We start from the raw sequence: 20,717 nt of genomic DNA on the forward strand, positions 1-20,717 counted from the left end.
CTTTCCCTTCCATGGAAACTGCTATAAGGAAAATAGAACAATTAAATCAGTTTTAAGTCATTACCAGTTTTATCTCCTTAGGGGAGCATTAATTTTTTATTTTCATTTTCTGCATTCTTCTCTCCCAGATTCAAGGATTTTTTATAGTTTGATAAGGTGGAGCTCTTTGCTTTTAAAATATGTGGATGTGAGTCCATTTTTACTGTTTGCTTTGTGCTAGTACCAGTACATTAGCCTCTGTGGATTTTGTTAATCCAGATTTACTTGTGTGAGAGTTGACTCTGACCCAGAATGTGCTTCATGCAATGCATTTTAAGGAATGGGAATGTGCTTTCATGAATTCTAGCTGAAGCTGAAATAGATGTTGAAGCTATAAAGGCAGTATGTGAATCCTCTAATAAAGACCCATAATTACATTGACTAGAATTCAGGGAAATAGCTGACCTGTATTCAGCTGGAACCTAACATTTGGCAACTTTCTGCGTGGCATAAATCAGTATATTTAGTGAATGTTTTCAGCTTATTGTCTTCTTCGTATTTGTATTTGTATTATGGAATTGATCTGATGACTCAGAGACATAGGATTTTGCTGAGTTGCTCAAAGTTACAAGCTGTAATGGTCTTTCCCAAATTCACATGTTATTCTGACCAGATTACTTCTCTGTTTTCTGTTATGTTCAAGGCCTGTGGACTTTGATGAAGGTCAAAACAAAGGAAAAGAGCAGTCAAATGCAATTTGGGGAGTTTTATTAGAATAGGTTATAAAATAGGGGGCAGATGGAGCAATAGTTTTCCAAAGCATTGGAAAAGAATTTAAGAGCATGGCAGAGTTTTGCTGTTGACAAATTGCTGATCAGGAGTGTAAGTTTTGCTGAAGAAGACCTACTTGTCCATTCGTGGGCTCAGTAAAATGATGACAATGAGGAAAATTCCAGTTCCTTCTGTAGCCCATGTTTGACAAGCATGTAAAGGGGATAAGGATAATTTGATCACAGGCTGTAAGCATCTATGATTGGGAAGGGAATTTTGTGACAAAGCTCTAAAAAACAAGCAAAACAAAGTATGAGATTCAAGAAAGTTCAGGTTTTTAATAGTCAAGAGAACTGAGCTTCACAACAGGTTAACAGTTCTTGTGATTTATTCCCTCTCAATAGTAAGCATTCGTTAATTGTAGAGGTTATTCTATGAGTTGTGGGCTATTTGGAAAAGGAAGTCCTAAAGGATGACCACTGAGCCTATGGCACACAGTGCTCACAGTACTGGTAGCACTATATGAAATGCAAACAGCTGTGGATGAACAGATGCTGCAGATTAAGAAGTGCTCCTATCCTAGTTCTGCCACTGGTTCTGCTGGAAAAAAGAGCAAGTTCCTCATGAAAGGAATCTTATGTATTCTTATAAGGAATATTTGCTTTTCTATGTAATTATACTGTTCATAGATACCAGCAGTCATTTTGTTATGCGTTCTCTGCTCTGGTTGGATAATCCTTTCTCTTTTATATGGACATATGTTTGGTAAAAAATTTATTGAACAAAGTAACTTCTGTCTGATGCTTAAAGAAAATGGAAGGAAAACTGTTGTTATACTGATATTTTATTACTCTATTTATCTAATATGGAAGTGCAAGGAAAAATAGCTTTTGTTTCAGTTTTTCATAGGTTTTACACAAATATGTTGATTTCTCAGAACCGACTAATCAATTAAATTAAGTTTTCTGATCTTACTCATTTTTAATAGCTCCATTATTCACTGTATCAAAAAATCAAGAGGATGATAAGATAATAATTTTCTCTTGGAACTGTGGAAGTTTCTGAATTAATTTAAAAGATACTGAATCAAGAAACACATTGGTATGATTGAGGAGCTAAAACTGAATCTTTATTATTCAAGCTTGTTAAACTCAGTTCAGTGGGACAAATGAATTACAGCTATAACTGGAACCAAAAGGATCAACAGTTTGTGCATAAGTGATTGGTTTCTCTGATCACAGACACTGCACATACCTTCCTACATTGAAATCGAGATTGTAACTAGATTAATAAATATAAAAAAAATAAAGAGCTGAACAATTGATTAGGTTAAGGAAATGCAAACCTTTTCATTAGAGTCATTTTTTTTAGCTATGTGAAAGTTAATAAAACACAACAGTCACAGTGACACTTCCTTTTTTCTATAGAAATCTGCATAAGCTTTATTCAGTATTTAAATACTTGGCATGTCTTTTACATGTTATTTAAATTAATACACTGCAAAAGCGTTAAGTATAGTATGTTGTAATAGTAAACTCCTTTGAGAACAGATGGTTTTTTTCACCTTGTTAAAGTAAAATTTTGATATGTTTTCTCATAACTTACAAGAATAAGGAATATGTTATGCATTGAATAAGGTTGGTTCTAGTTTAAGCTCTATGTGCATGATAATGTAATTATTTAATACTGAGAAAGTTTAACTTTTCTGCTGTCATGCGGCTCCTACAAGCTTACACCAATGATTACTAGAATTTTAATTGCAGGCAGCTGGAGATTGTCATTATCTCCTGTATCTCTAGCAATTATGTAGGATGCCACAGCAATGGTCATTTAAGAATTCTTGACATTGTTTGCCTGGCTTGGTCAAAAAATATTATGAGAGTGATAGTGTTTCATCCTGAGAAAATGCCTGTGAGTGGGTTGAGTGGATGTAAGCTGTCTCAGGTTCAGCCACTTTAACATGCTGATGCTCCTCTCACCTTGTCTTTGGTACCTGTTGTATTTGCCTGAGTGTCCAAGTACACCCTAAGCCTGGCCAAATCTGTGATTATGGTTATGAGGTTCTTCTCAGATTTCCCTTTTCTGTGACGAAATACTGATAAAGTAGTTCAGAATCAGCGTCACTCTGGTCCTTGCTGCAATGGGTAGGCTGACATCTATCCCTGGAAGCTGGGAAGAGTCTTTCACATCAGTTAGACTGACTGAAGTGAGCTCAGTCTATATTTGTTTAGATTGGAAAATGTAGTCAAATTTGTGGGAAGTGCTAACACCTACAGTAGAGGGACTTTTTTTTTTTTCAACATTTTGCTTTAACTACTATTGGTAGCTTGACTGGTTACTGTGAATTGGTAGTTATTTTTGCGTGGACAGTGATTCAGAACAACAAAGGCATTGCTGCAGGGATGGAATCTCTGACACGTGCTCATAAGTGGCTATACTGTTGCTTGGACTGGGACTCCACTTTCCCACCACCCCTGAACTTTATCAACCATACCTGAAAAAAATCCTGGCTACTGATTGACTGCCACCTTTTATTCTGTTGTCATTTTCAAAATTTCCATTCCTATAACACATACATATTAAATCACAGGTCAAAATATTCTCTAAAGTATTTTGATGGTTAAAAAGACAAATGCTTAGTGGAATTTTCAAAATCTCTGAACTTTAGTGCTTCAGTCCCATTGACTGAAATGGACGTCAGGATGTCAACTTCATTAGGTGTTTAGGAAAATCCTACCCAGCACAAAATTACACATTTCAAAGTTTGATCTTCGGGGCTTGTGTTTTCTGGAGACCCAGAAACAAAAAAATATTTTTCAATTTGCAACACATTGCCTCTAAACAAACTTAATGATTCCCACTATTATATAGTAATAATAAAAATATTTTTAAAAATAAATAAAAAGAACCTAGTATTAATATTGCACACACTATCATCCTCACTTCATTTCTTCCCTGAAAATTGTCTGCAAGTAGGTTACTTCAGCTCATGTCCCAAGAACAACAAGTCAGAGATCTACCAGGCAGAAGAGTGTCTGAGAGTTAAGAAGGCCTTTTAGAGAAAGCAGTGCCTTTTCAGTATGTTTCCATCTGAACAAAGATGTTTTGTCCTTAATCTGAGCCAATATGTGAACTTGAAATAAGAGGTTTTTAAGTATCCAGCACCTCCAAAGGTTTAGACCTTTGTCATTTTTAGGCAAATAGTTTAACTGCATATATTCTTCCATCCTTCCTCCCTGTGAAACTGGAGAAATGGGATGAATCAAAGGAGACTTCATTCAACCCAAACACATTATTATAAGTGTTTTCTTTCTCGAATGAACCAAAAAGAAGCTCAAATGGCCATACCCTGATTTTTCAGCATGTTCATATTCCTTTTATAAAATTTTATCACTCTGGAGAGAATTAAACAATTACCAGTTTAGTAAATCATTACTTTTTATTTTGTTATTTCATTTCTTGTGCATTGTCCCTTGCAAGCAAATTAAACAGATTTTTGGCTAGCAGTTGGGAGAATGACATAGGGATAAATGAGATTGTAACAAGAAAGGAGCTGCTGATTAAACTAGGTGGGGAAAGCAAGAATTGTACTGTGAAACACATGGTAACTTCTAACACTATCTCATTTAAAGAGCACTGTATCAATTTAAAACTATAACACACTGGTATACTACTTTAAAAACAAACAAACAAAAACCGAACTAACACAAACCAAAACAAACAAAACAGCACATAACAAAAAAATCACAATCCAAAAGACTTCTTTCAGAATTCTGCAAAAGCTCTTAGTGGTATGAATCACTCTGATCCAAGCTACAGATAGAAAAATTCCTCTATTGATTAAACTGTTGTTTACAAGTAAAATCTAGAACATCCCAGCTGTACTCTTGGGAACCACCAACTGTGAACTGAAAATGTTGCTCTTGGCCAGTGCTGAAAAGAGGATGCACTTTGTCTTAGGATGACTCCAGGACAGATGTTATTTCTTTTCTCATTTTCCTCTTAAAAGTCCTTTTCATGTCCTATCACTCATTGCCCTGTCTGTGTACTCCTTCAGAGCCTGTGTGTAGCCTTCACCATGACACAAACTGCGTGTTTATGTCTTTCCACATTCAGAATCTTCTTGAGAGTAATCTTGCCCCATATGAATCTCCAGCCTGGAAGTCTGTCCACAAAATGGGCAGTGGATTGCTGAACTTGAGCTACACAGCAGCCAAAAGGAGGGCAGTGTGTAAGCCACATTTTCATCAGCTTCATGTGTTTCTCACACTTCTTACAGTCATCTGGAGACCCAATCTAACCAGAGGGTGAGATGAATTGTTCCCAGATTATCATAGGGAAAGCTCCAGAGGAAATTCTCCAAGAGGAGATAATGCCAGAAAGTTTAAAGCTGTCCTGTCTCTAATTAGGTACCTTTCACCTAAGCGTAGCTGAGAACATCAAGAGAGTGCTTATGAGGAACACTGGCACAATCATGCATTACTTACACAGGGTGTATCTGATTCCTGTCATGTTTGTAGCTCATAAATGCTTCAATCTATTGATACACCCTGCTGAATATAGCTAGGCATTAGTACAAGGACTATACAATTGCATGGTGCCAGTGGAATCTACAACATCCTTATGCTAAGGAATGTGTATACCCCGTTGTCTTCTTATAGATGACAAATGCTTCCTGCCTTTTTTCCCCACCTCAACTGTGCTTTAGCTATGTCAATATTGAAATGTTTGCTCAGCATAGAGATTATTATTCCAGTTTGGAATTTTTATGAGACCCGGGCCCACAGCTTACCTTCCTTACATGGATTCTGGCACTACCTCACCATGAACACTTCCTAATTGCTGATTACAGCTTATCATTACAAGAAGACACTTATAACCAGGGAATTGAACCAGTATGTTTGAATCTATTCTGGGTCAGATCCAGCTGTGATGGAAGCTGTTTTAGCTGAGCTCTGATTCCAATCCGGTAAAAGTTTATTCAGTTCACAGAGCCCCCAACAACAAGGGGAAGGGTTAACCCCCATTTCCTCCCATTTCCATGAGCATCATTTTTAGTCCTGGGCCTGTACTAGGTTTATTAAAACCTGAAATTTAGTATGGGGGACCATGTTGCTGGTGAAAAAAAAAATGTTGCCAGGAATACAGGTAGGGCAAGGACTAGCCAGAGGAGTGGGAATGACAGAGGGGTCAACTCATTCTCAGGTAAAATCTCCTTTCTCTCCCTTGTAAAAACCCAAATCCATCACACTTCCTGCCACTAGGTATAGTAGTGGAATTGCTGGAGGAAATTAAGGCTAGTGAACAACAGTCAAATGAGAAACAGGAATCGCAAGAAGGATTTCTACATGCCAGCATTAGCATGTAGATAAAGAGCCAGTGGAGATTTACCTCAATCTCACATTAGCAGGTAATCACTGAGGGTAGCTGATTCCAGGGAAGAAAGTTTGTGACCATCTGCTGGTGTTTAATGTGGCAAGGGAGGGAGAGAAGGACAGACATGGGGCAGGACAGTGGTTTTTAAAGGACTCTTAAAATCAAGCTGTCCTCTTGCTGCACAGAATGTGCCAGGGGATATTGCTTTTCAGCTGAACTGGTGTTTTGAGCTGGAAATGTCTTTGTTTTGCTTCAGTTTCAGTTTGGGATCTGGGATCAGCAAAATTTCCAAAATAACAACGTAAGTTTACTTCCAGCTTTGGGAAACACTTTGAAACAGTTCATGGTTCAGTTTTAGTTTGACTTCTTCTCATAATAGAAGAATGAGAAATAGGACTTTCTTATTCAATCACTGGCATTGATTTTAAATGAGAAACTGCAAAAATATGTCAGATGTGCTCTACTCTATGGTAAGTTTTTATTTGCCATTAATAAAGTCAACATCACAGATGATTTAATCATAGTGGAAGCCCCTGACTTTGGTGTCAGTGCTCTGAGAGGGCATTCACATGATTCTTGGTACAAAAGCAAAAGCTCTGTGTCCTTTAGCTGCACTCTTGTCTCAGCCAAATTTCTGCTGGAGCACCTTTGTTGTGAGGCATTGAGTTGCACACAAGAGTCCGGGTGTGGTGTGCTGCTGTCCCTACATGCAGATCCTGTTTGCAAGTCAAGTGGCTCTGTGTGGTGTGCAGGGCTTGGCCTATGCTTAGGTTGTTTCAGCTCATCTGACTACCTTTTGTCTCCCTGCTAACGGTGTGGGTGCTTCCTTGAGCACATGAGCATTCTCCTAACCCTGAAACTAATTCAAGCAGTTTGTGGTTCTGCTTTAGTTTTGATATTTAAGCAAATGACTGTAGAAGAGACCCTGGGAAATGCATATGCCACTGACTGACTTAGTCCTGGTAAGATGGGCTGTAAGTACATCTCAGAGAAAAGCCACTGAGCAAATGGCATCAGACATGATCTGTTGGGGGTCACCAGGGCTTCTGCAGAGGCAAATGCTGCCACACTGACTTGCTCTGCCAGAATTAGCATGTAGATAAAGAGCCAGTGGAGATACAAATCTTAACTTCAAAAAGCCTTTAGTAGTTTTCCTCACCAAACAAATGCATGTGCACCGATTCCAGAAAAAAAAAGTTCTTTTACAGATTGGAATCTGGTAAAATGATAGTAACCAAAACATACGGTATAACTAGGACTTTTCAGGATAGGGAGGAGTTGGTAGTGTCATCTCCCAGGGTTTGGAGAGGAGAATGAGTGGGTGAAGAATGATCAAGGTGGGAGGGAAATTAACAAAATTTGCAAAACCATGAAGGCGGAGGATGAGCTGAACTGCTATTCACCAACTCTCACAATGCTACAACTAGAGGCACAGATAAAAAGACAGAAGGGTCATTTTACAATAAGAGTTAATTCCTTGTAAGACAAGCAGTGAACTTCTGGAACTTGCTGTCATAGGTGGACAATAGTTGCTAGAGTGCTGCTATCTCCTTTCTAAAGTCAGAGGTGGCATACTATTTAGAGCAGAGACACTGGCAGAAATAAAGTCTTTTCCTTTTTTTCAATTTCTATAAGGACATGACATTTAGCTGGTAAACACAGTTTACTGTATACAGATAGATATATATATGTATGTATGTATATATGTATATACACACACACACAAACACATATATATTTCACTCTAACTCTTCTGTTAGGGAATTCCCCTGCTCTACCACATAAATATACTAAGTCTGTAACTGCCTCCCCTTTGCAATCTCCTTAAACCAAACACAGGCTATCTTCTGACTAATGAAATCTTAGGGTTTGTAACTGCCAGCAGCAGAAAGCTTATTGACATTTCACCGATTTTTTCTTATATATGGCATGGGGATTTTAAGCTCTGGAGTGTTTCTGGCGAGTCATGGAATGGTTTGATAGTGACAGCAATCTGGCAAATCTGCACCTTCTCAATTTGGAATCACATCTAATCATTTCTCTCTGGGAGAATATTTCCAGATACATTGTGGGGAAAAAAACGATCGGATGTTGTCTATTTTGGTTGCTTCCATGAGAGCAGTAAGAAAGTAAAGAATTATGCATATCATCTTCCCTGGCAGAATTTTAAACTATATTTCAAGGTGTGGAAAGAGCAGGGGAGTGCTAGCTTTGAGCTGTTACTATGAACAGGACAAGTGTCCTTCATGACTAATCAGCCGCCAGCTGGAAGATTTTGAAACCCTTATTAACAATTGTTACTGGTAAATGCTGCTTCCAAGGAAGGCAGGGTGCTTACCACCGGTGCTCATGGTGGCATCATTAACTGGTACACAAGCAATTGTGTCTCACTTTGCTTATGCAGACTGCTTCAGCTTTTGCTGCGGAGCTTTGTGGTATTGATGTGCTCTTTAACCCCAGTGCCTTCCAGTCACAACTTCTTCCATTTTTTGTCTCTTCTGTGCTGAGCTAAGAGATGCCTGGGTGGTGCTCCGCTGCCCCAAGCAGTCCTACATGCTGTCACTCTGTCGCTGGGTTCTTCTATGTGCTCTGTACAGAAGCGTGTACTCTGCCAGCATGGCAGCACGGGCCAGTTTGAACACGTTCCACTTGCACAGCTCTGGCTTCATAGCTGGATCTGGATGGGATTCAAGCTCTTTGATTTAATTAGAAAGTTGTGTCTATTTTGGGGCCTACTTAATTGACTTAGCAATAGCCCTTGTACCCAGACCCTGTCCTACTGTCAGCATAGGTGCCTCCTGATAAACCTCAGAGTGCATTTTTGGTCACTGGAGAGTATTTAAAATTAATATTTGATAGATTTCATTATGTCATGCTGCTGCTGCTGCTGCTGCTGCTGTAGGTACATTAAGAAGAATGGAAATGAAACAAGGTGTAGCAAGTCATACAGCATTAGCTGGGACTTCATGCCATATAGGGAGGTCTGCTACAGAAGCTTACCTCAAGTATGTATATCTTTCCAAATGCACTTGATGCAGTTTTTGTTGCTGAATGCAAAAGAAATGGTCACTGCAATCATTTCATTCAGTCTGTATATCTCTGAAAGCACAAATTGTTTGGAGTGAAAGGGACAGTTGCAGTAAGTTCTTCCAAGTGATGCAGTTGGCTGGTAACCAAGAGATAGCACCGTTCCTTGCTACTTGACTGCCCTGCAATGTCAGCTGTACCATGTGGCTTCACTTCTCTGAGTATAGTTTCTCCATCTGTAAAGTGAGAGCACTGCAGAGCAATTAAAATCAGTGGGTGAAGGGACTGATGTAGGAGTTGCATGTTTTATTCTACAGTTAAGGTAATACAGGCAACTGTACTGTAAGACAACTTGTGCGTCTAGAAATTACCACCCTGTCATTCACACCTACTTTACCTCTCACAAAGGTATCAAATATTCTGTTAACATCGTTTTTAATGATTGTCTACACGGGCAAAGATCTGTGTCACATAATTCCTTCTTTGTTAGAATATAGGTCATCGAGCCAATGAAATTGCTTTGACTATGAAAAAAAGAGCAGTTTTATCCTCTCGGGGATGGGGGGGGTTGTCTTTAAAAAACGGGTGGGCTGCAATCATATGTGGGAAGATCTTAGTGTCTGTAATTCTATCCAATAGCCAGAAGGTGGTCTAGAGAAAGATACTGCTTTTTGCATGCCTCTTGCACATAACACCACTAAGTTTACCTTAATCATCTCCTCCAGCGAAGATTTAAAGACAGTCTCCTGTTTTAAGAAAGTATGTATGTCAGAATACCCTAACTTTTTTGTCTGCCTTAGTGGTGGGTTGAGAGATCTGAGTTTCAGCTGACTCCACAAACACACGTCTGTGTTACTGCTTTTCATCAAAAAAAGAAAAAGAATTGCAGCTTTTGATACCTGTTGTCCTTGACGCTAGTGCTGGACACAGTGGTCTGTCATGAACAACTGAAAAGAAAGATTTTTGTGCTTTATTTTCTTCAAAATTTTTGGGGGGTAGATTTCTTGAATGTTAAAGAAAATTAGATCATGGTTCAAGATTTTTTTTTTCAATGTTTAATTTTACCTCAGCACCTGTGGGACACAAGCTATTTGTGGAGCAGAATTCACAATTCCCAGCCAGCTCTCTGATACTTTGTACCAAACCTTTCTATTTGTCAGTGCGAAAAATTCAACGTTGAATCTTGTTACAGTAGTTTGCAAAAGTGGCCATGCTCGAGAAAACTTATGTCCTGCAGTTTTCAAGTTTTTCAGGTTTATTCTGACAATTACAAGCATTTTGTTTACAGCATTCTCCTACTATGTAACACAATAGCTGCTTTAAGAGTTTTGGGGTTTGTGCATTAGTCTGCTTAATACAAAGTTCTGGAGACAGGTTATAATAAGTTACGTTGTGATGCTTTAGCGGTTATGAGCCATATTGAATCTTTTTTGTACTAGTGCATAAAGACCAGAGAAAATCTCCATTCCTGTAGCCAAAGAAACACAAAATTTGTTCTCATTAATTTTGCTACAGAAATAATATACTGGATAGGTAATAGAAAATGAAAGGATGTTTCATGATTTTGTTTCATGTTAAATTATTTGCAAAAATGTATTCAGATCACTTACATGACAGGAAAAATTGTTCCTACTAATTTCTGTGTAACTCTTACTGATCTGCACTGGAGAGGCTGCCTAGACAGACAGCTGTGTGAAAGGCTTTCCACTGGTTCCTCATCCTGCAAGCATTGATCTATTGACACTTCCTGTGTGGTGGAAGTTTCTGAATGAGGACTTGCAGACCCCCATCGTGATTTTCAGAGAAAACAAACACATAAAAATCAGATCAGGTTTCATCTTTTTTGGGTAAATATATAGTACCAAGTAGCTTGAAAATTTTTTTTCCTCTTTTTCACATTCCTTTTGTGTCTAAATACTTTGGTCTAACCAGGCCACATCTAAATCAAACTGAGTAAAAGGAGAGGATGGAAGGTGTGTGACAGATGTGCTCCCTCTGAGAGCCTAATGATCTGCACTGGTCAGGTTGCTGCAGACAATGTAAAGCAGAGGAATGTTCCTCCATCTTGCACCTGGAGCCCACAGACTTCAGGAGTGTTCTATCCATTGAGAGAGAGCCTCTGCCCTGGGGGCAAGGCTGACTGCCCTCAGTGAAGTCTCTTGTAAGGAAGTAGAGGGAACAAAAGATGACTCCACTGTGCACACTGGTGACAAAAAGAAAAGAGCAACACCAGAAACCCATCTTTTGATGTTCACAGGAAAATAACACTTCTTTTTTTCTTCTTTTTTAATGTTTATGGTCATGTTTTATGTCTATTGTCAACACTTCCTTCAGGAAAGGAAAATTAAACTGTAAAATGGAATCATTTTATGAAGTGAAACCCCAGAGGATACACTTTGGAATAGATCCTTTCAAGCAAATGGGACTGCACCAGCTGAAGATGCTGCTGTACACTGAAATCATATCTAGGCAGCTGGTGCAATACACAGGTCATTCATGGTGCCTTCTATGGTAGCAGAATTGCATTCTGATGGACCACCAGGGAAAGCAATGTCCTCTTTTTGAGAATGCTCTGTTCTCAGAAACAGTGGAAGGTTTATGGAAATTCCAGTGGATGCAACCAAACAGTGCATGCACAATAAAGCAGTGATTGCAGGTACCAAGGAAAATTAGGTTCTCTTTAACTCATGCCATTCTTTGCAAGAGTAGATAATTCCAGCTGTTGTCCTTGACCAAATCTGTGCTGCTGACTTATACACTAGTATTGTCTTCATTCTAATGGGGGAGTGATTTCCATAAGCATATAATTCATAAAGTGCTGTGGAATCCTTCAGGATGAAAGATGCTATGTAAATGTCATGCACTGTATTGCATTCAAGACGTTAATAATATTTTTTTCTGTTACTTCACCTATGTGATAAACTGAGGACAGGGAGCACATTATGCACTTCTGGGCCAAGGTGGTTTAAAGAAAGGGTGTATGTATTGCTCACAGAGCTAAGCTCTCCTTGATTCTGCTGATCAGGTGCTAAAGCAGCAAGTGCTTCCCCTCCCATTCATGTGTCAGATCAAGAAATGTGTTTGGGCATCATGTACAAGGTGAGACAGCAGTTAACTCCATCCTCCTGGGATCTCTAGGGGGGAATTAAGTCCCCTCAGCCTCTCATCTGGCTGGTATAAAAGCTGCGATCAGCTGCAAGTTTTTGCAGGAGACATAGTCCTGTTAAAAGGATGCAGTAGTGTGTTCTTCATAGCATATCCTCTGTCTCCAGCAGCCTGTGTTGCTTTTTAGGACTCCTTCGGGGACAGAAACCATGACCACTAGCCCCTTGTCAGAACAGAGCTTGTCCTTCAGGAAGCTTGGCCCTTGAGTTGCAGGAAATCTTACTGTAAACCTCCCCAAAGTGGAGAAAGATGCTAGGTGAAGAAAATCTTTCCAGGTATACAACCTTATTTTTATTTATGCAGACTTCACCGAGTTTCTTATAAGATCTTACAGCATTTTAAAATATTTTAGCTGTTTGTTGGATACTCTGAGAGCCTCCTTTCTGGTTTTGGTTTTTTGGTGGTTTTTGTCTCAAAAGGAGAAGTGTATAGGCACAAAAGAGAAATAAAAGTGTAGTCGTGACGTTATCTAAACAAGAGGAGTGGTTTCTCTTCTTTTTGCTGTTTAGGCTTTATTTTAACTTCAAAAAAGGTTGCCTGGGATTTTAAGTTTGAGGTGCAAGTGTTTGTCAACTTTAATTCTCTGCAGTCTGCCTTCCTTATCCCTAGTTGTGTCATTGCTCTGCAGAACATCAAACATTGGAGGGCAATGGAGACCTGTGTTGTTTTAATCTCAGACTAAATGGTCCTTTTGTTTTGTTTTAAAAATGAGCCCTTAACTTCTGTAAGCTCCATTCTTCTCCAGAGCTTTGCAGAAATAAAATACATCAAGACGAAGGAGGCATAATATGACAAAAGTGGTGGTTTTATTGAAAGAGAGCTTTGTGGTATTTTGCTTTTGAAATGTGTTTAACACAGAGTTTAAGGATTGGCAATTTGTTTAAAGAAATGGGTAAAATATTTAAAACCACCACTTTATTTAAACTATTGTGCCTCCTTCAGTAAACATTCAGTACATGACTGAACCCTGTATGAACTTGTGCTTGTTGCTGCTTAAATAGATTCTGAGCTTAAGTGAAAAAGGGCTGCTATTGAGCACAGGACAAAAAAGTTGCATGTGCATTTTTTTCTTTTTTTTTTTCTAATTTGCCCACACACAAGCTCTTACCCCCCAAAATACTGCATTCACAGAATCTTTTATTAAAACACCATTTTTTTTTAGGCCTCAAAGTACTAAACTGAAAGCAAGCTGTTAACAGAAATGAGTAATTATTGAAGCTCTAACAGGCAGCTTTCATTGAAGTTGATTACAGCAGCCATATAATCACTTTTACGGATGCTGTAATCACAGTAGCAGGGAATGCTTGACTTGGTTCTTATTGTTTTCACTCAGGGTGGAGGTAGGGGGCCTGCAAGAAACCCGTTTTACCACCTCAGTACAATTTCTGCTGCAAAGGAAATCTACACAGCACTGAATGAAGCAGAGAATCATTCATTCTTTCTTTATTAGCATTTTCCCCTCCCTCACATGAGAGTCTGTTGGAGCCAGGAAATTGCTGTTATTCAATATGCAAGCCAGAGGTTGTAATGACCATTTGGGAGGGTATGACCAACAATTACAGACCTTAATGAATAGGTGTAATCTAGTTGAGACTAAACACTAGTAGCAGCTCTGGTGCTGTCTCTGGTTAAATTAAAAGAACAGCAATGCAAAGGAAGTTAACAAGAATTAATTAGTTAGATCAAACTGAAAACCTACTCATTAGTGATGTTATAGGCAAAGTAAAAGCCTATCTTCAGTGCAATTAGGTAGACAAATGAATTGTACAACTGACTGATTCACACCTGCTAACAGCTAAGGGCTATAGCTGGTATGTGTGGGATCCACTTTTTACAGTTCATGCATACTTGCATAGTTTAATGGATCTTGCATTCCTGAATCAGCCTTCATTCCTTCACCTTGTATTCTTGTATTTGATCCAAACTTTAGTGTTGCTTATAGATTCTGATGCAATGTGGCCACGGCTTTTAGAAGTGTCTGTAGAATTGTAACGTCTCCTTAGTCTGCCCTGCCATACAGAAGGGATCTCAGTTGGCAGATGTTTCTTGTTAATTTTTTAACAACTATTTAAGGATTCTTGTTCTTGACAAGCTCTTGATTGTGTTGAAAGTGGACAGATCTGCGGAGAAAGATCATGTCACCAGTTAAAAGAATAATCCCACGATTCAAGATTTTGACACAAAAGAAAACAATTGAGAGACGAAGGAAAAAGTCAAAATCCTTAGAGCTGTGGAGTAGCTACTAGGCACCTGCAGGTCTCACTGTCTTCAGATGTTGTATTTGCAGAGAAGTCTTGGGAATTCATGAAAAGCAACCAGAATGGCAGTGATTAGAAGAACACGAGGAAATTCTTTCCTCTCCTCAGCCTGCATTTCCTTTTCCTGCTCATGACATTAGTCCTAGGCTTAGGCACTGCCTGTGTGGAAACCGAGGTGCAGAACCAAACTGCAGTATCTGACATACTCTACTATTCCAGCTGACAATTAATTTGAGATTCAGAGGACACAGTGGTTAATTTGTACATTGTGTTTTTCAGGGGGCAAACTGAGAAGCCACACAGTGTACTCTGATCCCTCTTTCTAACAGTATTTTTCAGTCCAGGGTTTTATCTTGGAATTTTCTACTTTGTTAATATTTCACAAAGACCCACAAGCCTCTAATGCTCTGTAAGGCTGCCACAATTTCCATTTCAACTCTGTGTTAGGAAGAAACTTGTTTACTTCATTGCCATGCACTCGTATTATGGACTTAACTATTTTGGCTCTGTTTTGGTACAGGGTTTTGGTCTAAAGTGGTTTTCTTTGTGAGCAAAATTCCTCAAAAGCAAGGCAGACAGTGGGAAGTGCATCTGAACTTCTTTTTTTTTAATTTTTAATACACCATAGTTTATTTTCTTTTATTTATTTATTTTAACTGTCTATCTTAAGGAGAAAATTCCCATAAAGTGAGAGCATTTGCACTGTAGAATAAATGGCCTCTCTAACTTGGCTAGTTTCAGACTTGTTTTCATTTTAAAGGGGGAGGTTTGAATTTAAAGTACATGATTTAAAGATTTTTTATTAGATCTTAACAAATGACATCTCTTATTTACACACAAGAGACTGACTCCCTAAAAATCTGCCTGGATATGTAAATCTCCCAGCCAGATATACACATAAAATGGATTTTTTGGACTGAAAACCCAAGTAAATGTACCTATTACAACAGAAAGACCCCTCTGAGTCCTCTAAAAGCTTTTTTTGGTGTATGGCTTCAGTGTATGTTTATGGGCTTTTTTTAAACAAATGGAGCCAAATCCAGGTTTAGTATAATTCTTTAAATGTATATATACATATTTGTAACCCTAGCTTTCACCTTAAATTAGGGGTTGGTGCACTTCCCTTGTGCTAATGGGAGTTGTATTGAAACAGGTCACTGTTGCTTTCCCAAAGCTGCTATTTCCACAGCAGGAGCGAAAGTCGCCTTCACTAGAAAGAGGCATCTGAAGATGTCTGTGGTGAAATGAAACATTTTGCATCTTTTGACTCCAGGCTCCAGCTCATGAGGGACTGAGACCTGGTGCAGGACTGGGTCTCTGGGAGAATCTCACCTTCCAGCAGCCTTTCCAGGAAGGGCCCAGGGCATTAAAGTAGTGAGGAGTTACAGAAAGCCAAGCGCTTCCTTCTGTGCCTTCCCTCCCCAAGTCTCATGGGTGCAGCCAAGCCGGGCAAGGGGTTCAAGCAAAACCCTTCTAAAGTTGCATGAGAGTAACTTTGAACCCAGTATGTTTCTTATGTTGGGACAAGGCTGTAATCATTTGAAAGTGGCCAAATGGATTTTTATCAAGGTTTGTTTTTAATAAAGTTATTTCCTTGCTGACAGACAGGTTTTAACCTTCTGGAAAGAGGGGTTTGTAATAGAAATGTTGACACAACCTCCCTCTAGGGGTGCGGCTGCACTGCTGCAGTGATGGTATGCGGACAATACAGTAATAGGGCACTGACCCATAACTGACAAGAAGCAAGGCTCCAACTGCATTATAAAGGTCATTCTCTTATTTGTGAAAATGAAGTGTATTTTTTTGTTCTACTCCCTGAGTTTTCTTTTCTCTCTTCCCTCTCCCACATCCACCTCAAAACCAAACACTTTATATTTTTAATTCACTGGTGTGTTGAAATTTTTAGTGTTATTTTTAAAAAACTTAACTACAGGAACTAAACCTGGCCCTTATAATTACCTAATCTGTGTTCAGCACAGGACACTCAAAAAAACCCCAAACAAACAAACAACCCCAAACAAACAAACAAGAAAGAAACCCATTTTTGCAGTTTCTGTAGGGCCACCAAAATTAGCTAGAGTAGTCTCAGTGTTGCTCTAAACTACACCAGTCTGCAGTGGTGCTGATGGAGCATGCTGCAAGCCAGATGCAAAGGGTGTATGACTCCGAATCTCCTTTGCGTCCACCTGATCTCTGTTATCTTCCATACCATGGCTTAGGCCTGAAGCTATGAAAACTGAGTGTAGGAACTTAAAACCATTTGAACTCTGTGTGCACAGCCTCTCCCAAGAAGAATGACCTTTAGTGATTCCCTCACCTTATAACCTTTTTCTTTCAAATGTTTAGGAAGCAGGACTACACACAGCAGAGACCAAATGAAGGGGCTGTGTGCTGCAGTCTGCCTGCATGGCACCGTCAAGGTGCCTTCCAGTATCTGAGAACAGTAACCACAATAGTTGATGTCATGAGACTGATTAAAACTAACTGCCCTGCCTGTGAGGTAGAACACTGATTGAAAATGTGCAATTTTTACAATAGGCAGTAGTTAATTATCTGCTTGTTTGAACTGCTTGGTGTTTGGGATGGCTCTGCCTATGGGGACCTATGACAGGCATGAAACAAAGACACGGGCAGTTTGAGTGGGTAGTTGATACCATTTAAATGAGTAGGAATTATTTTTAAAAAAAAGTATGTTCAATTCTTAACATAATTTTAGATCTCATTTATAATAATACAAGTTGAGATGCAACTGCCCTACATAGGGGTTGTTGACACTACTTTACACAACATGGCCACCTTAATTTATGCTAAACATCAGTATTAAAACCTGTTACTTGCTTGGTAAACAAATTCTTATCAAGTGATCTAAGGAGAAATCATTTTCACTTAGTGGCAGTGTAGGCATTTAGAGTCAAAGATAAGCATTTCTGACTTAACCCAGTAGAGAGCAGTGGTGTGTATACACACCTAACACATAATGATCATTTTAACATTTAATACATACAGCCTTGCTTACGTCATTTGGGGCCTTGAGGTATTTAATCCTCCCCTCTTTCATTTTGAGTCTAATACATAGTTTGCAGCCACAAACACGTACATACCAGTGCATACAAATTTAGTAAAATGCTTTATTTGTTGAAATTTGTAACTCAGCTCTTCTCTATTCTATCAAAAATAACCACGATTGATGCTGAGTAAAATGTAAAACAGCCAATAAATGTTGTAATCATTAGATTCCAAGGATAAAAGAACAAATATTTGACTTAAACATTTATTTACTTCCTAATTCTATGATAATTTTTAATGTATATCTCTCTAACTGTATCTGCCTACACAATGAGTAAAGTGTTCATCCATTGTTATCACTGTTAATATCAGCACACAGTTAATCAATCACAGAAAATTGCGTTATATCGTATGCAAAAGATTATTAATGCCTTATTGTGTAAAAGCTTACCTAAGCTGACATTCTCAAAACTGAAACATTTAATCATATTTGTCATATTTTGGGGTTTTTGCTGAATATACAAGACTGTGTAACACTAATTAAAACAGTGGGCAACAAGGAACACACTGGGAATATACTGATAAAGAAGACAGATGCACAGAGAGTGACTTCAGTGGAAATGATCTAAGTATTTTTTTGGTAAAGGAAAAAGCATCAGTCCAAAGCAGAACCTCTGTATCTAAGGTCCTCAAAATATCTTAGTAGTCTGAAGTCTGTGTTGGACGCAAAACCAAACAGGAACTACTAATATACATCCAAAATCTCCTGAGATTTTGGCCTATGGCAACAAGTTTCACATGAAACAGCTGGTCTAAGGTGCTCAAATACCACAGTGATAAGTAATGTGTTAGCATGTGTGAAACTTGATGAGTCTTATGAAAATTCTATTATGAAGGAAATGTTGAAATGGCAATGTATTAGTGCTGTTAAATCTGCAGCTGGGCTCTACTCCTGCTTCACCTTCAAGCCCAACCTTACGAGAGGACTGTGCTCTGTCAGTCCTGTTGCTTCAAAGTGAGGTACAGCAGCCACCTCACACAGTCCTCACTGCCTTTGTAGGTCACACTACTCACTGTCTCTGTTGTATTGCTCCTTGATGTTCAGTTCCCTGGGCTAGGTGGTGCTCAGTATAAAGTCAAGCAGTGTGTGTTCTTCCTGTCGGGGAAGGACAATGAGAAAAAAATCCAGAGCTGATTTTTCCAGCTCCATTAGTTGAGCTGCTGCAAAAGTTTGAGGGTTCATTGGATCCTTGGATATTTCTGTATTTGTTTTAATCTACAGCTGGCTGAACTGCGGAGACTTGGTTGCTGGTCTCTGCTCATTGAGATGCCCATTCTTTTTGGAGGAGTGTCTCTGAAGTGCCCATTCATGGAGGAGCAGGAGGCTGGGACTTGGAGGGGAGTGCCCACCACAGGCTGTGCAGCATTGCTGGCTTCATGCAGTGTCTGGCACAAGGTAACCAGTGGCAAAGCAGCACCAGTGCTGGGCAACAAGGTCCTGCCACTCATCCTGTCCCTAGAGAGCCCTGAAGAGTTGAACTTGCAGCTGGCCCCTGCCACACAGGGAGTCGCGGGAGGGAAGTGGGGGAGCAGCTGCTAGAAGGGGACGGGGATGGAGGGAGGCAGCTGTGAAGTAACTCACCAAATCCATCTTCCTTGCTCAGAAAGCACAGGGGGCCTCAGGCCAGAGCAGACCTCTCCCTCCCAAGTGCTGCCAACCAGCAGCTCAATCGCTCAGCCGTTTGTGCAGTTTAGTTCTCTGTTCAAGTACAACGTGCTATAGGACCTCTAAATGCAGGGTTACTTAGTAATGAGTAGTGCCTTCTGTTTGTATGGAAAGAGGAATTGTGCTCAGGAAAACACCAAGTCTGGAAAAGTTTAGGCACTTGTCCTGACCTCCAGGTGGTTAAAGTAGCTACTGAAGTCCTTACTGTATAAGCAGGGTAGCACTGAGCAAAAAGGGGGAGATTTTACCTTTATGCTCATTATCTTGAGGCTATTCTGGGAATTTGTGTGCACCTTTGGTGTGTTCCTATTGTAATAAGAAGGTTAAGTGCAAAAATAACACTATGAATTAGTTAAGTACTGGACAAAGTGATTGAGTGGGGCCTCACAAGATCAGTATATCAAAAAGATGATTGAGCTATAACAGGATAATGGATGTCCCAGGACAAAAAGCATTTCTGTGTATTACATTGTATAAGCTAGGAGAGAAGGGCATACCAAAGACTGGCGGCTTCTCAGATAAAGCATGGCAGTCTAACTACAAGAAAGGCCCATACGTCTAATGAAGAAAGTGATTAACCTCTGGGAGAGGCTGCACTCTTTTCCAGAGAACATCCTGCACCTAGCAAGTAGTACCATTCAAATGCAGTTAGCATTCCTCCATGCTCACCTTGATCAGAGGGTCTGGCATCTGCCTCTTTCATTTACCTGTTTAGAATTTCCCAAGCTGTTGATGGGAAGCAGTGTGACACAGTGGAAGAGCACTGAAATGCATTACTAAAAGTCCTTGTGAGTTTTACTAGTCTTAACTCTGTGCAATTCTGGCAGTTAACAGCTTTGAAGGACTTAAAAGGTTGGTTGCCTGTAAGGTTTCTGGTTAAAGGACCTTCAATTTCCACAATGACATTTTGTTTCTTTTGCAACTGGCACTTGCAATTTTATCTGCTTGAAAATAGGAAAATCTTACAGATTATATGGGTGATTGTCTGTGGAAACAAAACCTGCTGTGGAGTTACTACCCTGCAAGATGAAGCTCCTGTTCTTTCTTTTATCAGTAGTTAATGTGATTATTAAAATGTTACATCAAAATTAGAATAAACATTGCCTGGGAAAAGTCATGTAACTTCAGTGTGAGCATGGTTCTCTTTCAGGTTTTGTTACAAGCATTTGACTTTGCAAATATTTTCCAATTCTTTTTACCCCTTGGAACTGTCTGTGGGAGGTTTAGTTTGTTTTTTCTTCCCTGCTCTTCTGTTTCAAGTTGACATTTTTGCAACTCTGCTCTGGTGCGGTATATTATCTCCACTTCTCGCTGCTCCAATGTATTTTGCTTGGGATAGACATGCATATTTAATAACTAGAAGAAGGATTCTTTCTAGATGTCATAGAATTGGATTATCATGCCATTAG

This window comes from Corvus brachyrhynchos, unplaced genomic scaffold, assembly GCF_000691975.1.
Source record: "Corvus brachyrhynchos isolate BGI_N302 unplaced genomic scaffold, ASM69197v1 scaffold101, whole genome shotgun sequence".
Lineage (NCBI taxonomy): Eukaryota > Metazoa > Chordata > Aves > Passeriformes > Corvidae > Corvus > Corvus brachyrhynchos.